This window comes from Lagopus leucura, unplaced genomic scaffold, assembly GCF_019238085.1.
Source record: "Lagopus leucura isolate 7727_CA_CO unplaced genomic scaffold, USGS_WTPT01 22168-0_obj-0_obj, whole genome shotgun sequence".
In the NCBI taxonomy this organism is placed as follows: Eukaryota; Metazoa; Chordata; class Aves; order Galliformes; family Phasianidae; genus Lagopus; species Lagopus leucura.
This window is the reverse complement of record NW_024966243.1, coordinates 255-5,710: the sequence shown is the minus strand read 5'-3', so window position 1 is coordinate 5,710 and position 5,456 is coordinate 255. Positions and strand designations below refer to the sequence as shown.

Sequence of the window (5,456 nt, the reverse complement as noted above, 5' to 3'; positions counted from 1 at the left end):
TTCAAAAGCAAGTCTCAACTCATGGTCCACCAACGCATCCACACAGGAGAAAAACGCTACAAGTGCCCCGAGTGTGCAAAAGCCTTCAGAAGCAGTTCCCAAGTCGTGATTCACCAGCGTACCCACAGAGCACAGAAAGCCTACAAATGCTGTGAGCGTGAGGAGAGCCTCAGGAGCAATTCTGACCTCAGCTCCCACCAGCACATCCCCACAGGAGGCAAACTCTATATATGTGATGAGTGTGGGAAGGGCTACAAGAGGAGTTCCCTGCTGCTCTCCCACCTACACATCCCCACAGGAGACAAGCACTACAAGTGTCCTGAGTGTGAGAAAGACCATGCTTGACAGTTTTCATTTGTATCCCCATTCTCAGCGATGTCCCTCAGCCCATAAAGAAGAATCTCCTTTCGACAGTGAACACGTTCAGTGTGCAGTCCTGAGGAGAGGGTCAGGCAGAGGCCAGCGATGCCTCATGTGCAGCAGTGTTGCTCTGACAGGATTTTGTATCAGAAGGGTCCTCTGGAGAACCATCGTTTGCCCTGAACAGGAACAACTTGACACTGAGATCAGGTCGATCAGCAGTTTCTCCTGACCCAGCACTGACACCCAGTCGTGGTGATGATTTTCCCCTTAAAACAACAGGGAATTTCCCTCTGTGCCCTTTCAGTTTCTGGTCCTCACTTTTGTCTTTTTCTCCCCTCTCTGCACCCATATGGCCACACCTCCTCTGAGCAAGCGCAGTTGTTCTTGATCTGGCTGGAATGGAGTTCATAGGATGCCTGCCAGGCTCAGCACTCAGCCTGTCCAGGGGACTGTGGGAGAAGTGTGTGGGTAAGGAGCCCCTCAGGCTGGGCGGGAGCCTTCTGCAGCCAAAGGCTGCTGCACAGAGTAGGGAATTCTCTGTTACACAGGACCCCAGTGTATTTTTGGTGGGGCTTTGCACCATGAGAGTCATATGCAGGGGTTAACTGCTTCAAGTCTGCCTTTCCTGAGTCTCTCCTTTCTGTTTTCTTTGCCTCAGAAGTAGTGAAAATAGAGGCTGTAACATCCAAGAAAACACTGAAAATCCTAAGCCTTACGCTCCCCCAGCGAGTTCCTTTCTGCCCCTCTGCCAATCGAAAGCACTATCATTGCATGTCCAGTGTCACCAGGGCCTGTGCCACATGGCCCTTAGCACCTGACCACATTGAAATAGCCTTGGGCAGTGCCCTGCTGCCAAGAGGGGTCTGCAAGGCAGAGCTGAGTCTACAGCAGCTGTGAGTCTACAGCAGGGAGGGCTTGTGGGGACGGAGATAGAGACAGGGACAAGTGCAGGCAGCAGAGACATAATCAGGGAGAGGGAGCTACCCCTGGAAATACCATGGGGCTGAGGATATGGGCACCTCCATGCCATAACTGCAGTGCATATCTTTCCCCCAAAGCAACCCTGTGGTCTGCTGTCCATCTTCAGCATAGATCTCCGTCAACATCTTTGGAATCTTACAATGTGCCTTTGAATTCATCAGCATTCAGCTGCAGTTCAGGCAGTGATATTGCAGATTCCGTCACGCAGATACGTCAATGGAGGAAAAGCATCCTATGTCAGTTTGGGCTCTGTTAAATGTTGTGTTTGGGATGAGGAGTCGGCTGATTCATGCCAGGACAGCACATTTTCAGGGCACTTGACACTCTCCCTGGTGTGCTGTACCATGCTGTAGGCCGCCCTGCACAAGGACACAGCTCTGCTGTAAAAGCTCTGCAATGTAGCATCCTGATGGAGAAGACGTCTAAGTGCTAATGAGATGGAAATGCTGCTGGATAGCTGTATGTGGGCAACTGCAGTGACACTTCTGTATATCTGGCAAGAAAAGGGGCACTGAGATCTTCTTCAGGTACGTGAAAATTTAGAGTTCTGCACCTTGAACCTGGATTCCTGTGCTCTCATTAGCATCCAGAGTCATGTAGGGGAACACCTGAGTTCACATATCCTCAGAGGTGCAAGCACAGGGCAGCTGAGACCAAGACTGATGGATACACCAGCTGTCCTCTATGCTGTATGCCACTCCCTTTGTCTCTCAGCACCTGTTTTTTTGTTGTTGTTGTTTGTTTGTTTTTGTTTGTTTTTTTTGCTTGATGGGCACTACGGATTTCACAGATTTCAGCTTTAAAAACACTTGTCAGTTGTGGTGGAGCAAGTAGAAATGCATAAAATCATATCCATAAAGCAGTGCTCTTTGGTCAGGTGAATTGGGAGTAACCATGCTGAGGAGCGTTTTATTGTAAGTGAATTCAATCTGAGTTCACACTGAAATTCTGTTTACCTGTTGCCATAGTGCAGTAGGACTCCTTCAGAGTCCCCACCAACTCCCAATCCTTATTGTACCCTCAGTTTGCACCAACGAGAGCTCAGGCAAAGGGCTTACAAAGGTCTCCATGAAAAGGAGGTAAGTTTTTTTTCAGAGAAGTACACCCTCACAAAAAAAAGCTGTTTTTCCTTCCATACGTAGGTCATTGTGTCCAGAGACGACAAAGGTCCAACAGCAGCTGCATCACAGAGTTCTCCCTCCTGACACTTGCAGACACACAAGAGTTGCAGCTCCTGCACTTCCAGCTCTTCCTGGGCATCTGCCTGGCTGCCCTCCTGGACTACAGCCTCTTCATCACAGCTGTGGCCTGTGACCACCACCTGGACTTCTCCTCATCCTGGGCTGCATCTCCTCCACTTGCCCTGAAGCCATGGCCAATGCTCTCTTGGGCACCAGGAACATTTCTGGTGTTTCTGATGCAGGATGTGTTGCCCAGGTCTTTTTCATTTTCTTCTTGCTTACAGCACAGTACTCCCTTCTCATTGTCATGTCATATGAATGCTGTGGCCATCTACAAGCCTCCACACTGTGGGACTTTCCTGAGCAGCAGAGCTTGTGGCAGTAAGCACAAACTCCTGCCTTAGGGGAGTTTGGGCTATTATGACTGGTGTCTGTGTAGCCTTTGTATGCTCTCTTCTTATTCTTTTCTCCTCTATGCAGATCTTCTGTGATGTGCTGGAGATGTTCTCTGAGTGTGGACGACACAAAGCCTCCCTCACCTGGCTGTGGTTCATCGGCGCTGCTGTGTTTGCCTACATTAAGCCCTCCTCCATCTCTATCTCTGTACCTGGTGGTGGTAGTTCTGTGCTCAGTGGTGCCTCTAACAATGAAGCCCCTCACAGACAGCATGAGGAAACAGGAGCTCAAAGGTGCTCTTCAGAATGTGATTTTACAGATGTTTCTTAATAGAGATAAATTTATCCTCTCCCTCCACAAATGATTTAGTACTTATCCCCTGGCAGACCTCATCCTTATTTCATCCCTTTATTACATTAGTTATTGCCTATCTTTATTGCCATTAGCATATACTATGTTATTAGAGAAATGTTTGCATTCATTCTGCTTCTACTGAGGAAGCTTCTACTCTGCTAACTCCTGAAGCTCTGACAAACTCTGGGTCGGTGCTCTTATCATCTGCTTTATTAAATCGGATCCCCACAATGTGCTGCCTGAAGACTTGGCTCTCCTTTACAGAGCTGGTACCAAGAACAGGGCTGAGCTGCTGCACCACAGGAAGTTTGTTGCTCCAAGGATTTGGAAGAGAAAAAGCTCATCACAGTACTGTGTGCTGTGAGACACTGAAGGTAGGATTTAGGAGTAATCTGTTGCTGTCCAATAATAGCAGAGATGGTGAATGGTCACTAAGGTACATCCTCGTGGCAGTCCCACGTGTGGCAGGGCAGAGGATATCCTCCAGGGAAGGAATATGGAGTTGTCTGGAGCTTCCAGGAGTTCTCCATGGGTATTGTCTGCCAAGGGTGGGCAGTGACTGGAAGTCCACAAAGTGAGAGATCAGTCCAGGTGGTTTCACTCATATTAAGGTATCCACAGGGCAAGAAGGACTCTCATTCCTTTGGGATTCATAGAGTGGAGAGCGTTTACTGTCATTCCCAGGGAAGGAGACCTCCAGCTGCAGTCAGAAATATGCCTGGAAACTTGCATTATCCCTAGAAAGATTCCCTACCCTTTTAAAGCACTTGTAATGACCGTCAAACCCTGTGAAGGAGATTAGTATTTGTGGTTGCAATCCAGTTGGGTATACTTCTCATGCTGTGCAGCACAGCTAGCATGGAGTAACCTCATGATCACAGCTGCCTGCAGGAGTGTTGATTTCATTTAGCTGAATATGAAGTTGGACTGTCCAGGAAGGCAAGATTTCAGTGGGTCTATCTTGGAAGAAACTTGCCTGTCTGACATGAAGGGACTCCAGCATGGCCTGGCAGGAGATTGTCATGGATGAACAAGGACCCCTGAATGAGGATTTAAAACAGCAGAAGGAAGTGCAGAGTGTGCAGAAAGGGAACAGTCTGCCCTGGAAACAGATGGAGACTTGGCCTGTTGGTGCAGGAATGGAGCCACTAATGCCAACGCTGAGCTGCGAGGGAACTATCCAGAGATGGGCAGGGCAGCCAGAAGGACTTGTTGAAATACTTTGTCAGCACAAGGAAGACAACAAAGGGGGAAAAAAAAAAGTCCCAATACAAAGACAGTAGAAATACAGAAACTCCTCAGATGAGTTTCCCCCTTGAGAGTGCTGGTGGGAAAGGTGCTTTGTTAAGTGACTGGAGTACATTTACCTATAACTGTATGTACCTACATATATATATGTATGCTGCTGTGGAAAGGTAAGGTGTGATGATATAAGGGAAAATTTGGCTATCCAGAAATAGAGCATTTCATGGAAGCTTTTCTCTCTGATTTTCTTCATTAGGATGTCAATATCTCCTAGTGTGATTCTCTGTGCCAGAAGGGCTAAGTTTTGGGACCAGTTTTCTTTGATGTTTTTATCGGTGTGGATGAGGGTAATGAGTGCGCTCTTTTATTAAGTTTGCAGACAATACCAAGTTAGGTGGACCTACTGATCTGCCTAAAGGTAAGGAAGGCAGAGGGATCTGGATAGGTTGCATCAGTTGGCCAAGTCCAATCAGCAAGAGTTAAGTGCTGGTTGCTGCACTTGGACAAAAACAACCCCATGAAGTTGTAAGGGCTTGGGGAAGAGTGGCTGGAAAGGTGCCTGGCAGGACAGGACCTGGGGGTGCACTCAGTCAAAATGAACAACTTCCTGGCCTGCATCGGAAATTCACATATAGGAGTTGCCAGGGAAAGGTTGTTAGAGGTTGTTTAATATGGAGAAAAAGGAACTGAGAGGAGGTCTCACTGTTCTGTACAACTACCTGAAAGAAGATTATATCAAGGAGGGTGCCCACCTCTTTTCTCAGGTAACAAGTAGTAGGTAACAGGTAACTGGAGCCTATAGAAGTGGCACTGGGTGCCTGTGGTAGGACAGTGGTGCTCTGCCTAAAAACACTGAGGTTATGAGCACCTCTTCATCCACTGAAATAACAAAATGCTATTAATGGAGTGTCCGTGATTTGCCATATCAAGAGCTTT

The 5,456-nt window shown here is 47.8% G+C and overlaps 1 long non-coding RNA gene across 3 annotated transcripts; it reads left to right on the top strand.

The window, feature by feature from the left end:
- The first annotated feature begins 10 nt into the window (after nucleotides 1-10).
- Nucleotides 11-4,749, top strand: LOC122192483. Of its 3 annotated transcripts, XR_006182623.1 has the most exons (4): nucleotides 11-831; nucleotides 1,422-1,871; nucleotides 2,487-2,781; nucleotides 3,006-4,749. It is a non-coding gene; the product is annotated as an uncharacterized LOC122192483 (long non-coding RNA). The 3 variants fall into 3 exon arrangements; XR_006182621.1 differs by having other exon boundaries at nucleotides 11-1,871; XR_006182622.1 differs by having other exon boundaries at nucleotides 11-1,871; nucleotides 2,487-2,906.
- Nucleotides 4,750-5,456: the final 707 nt, after the last annotated feature.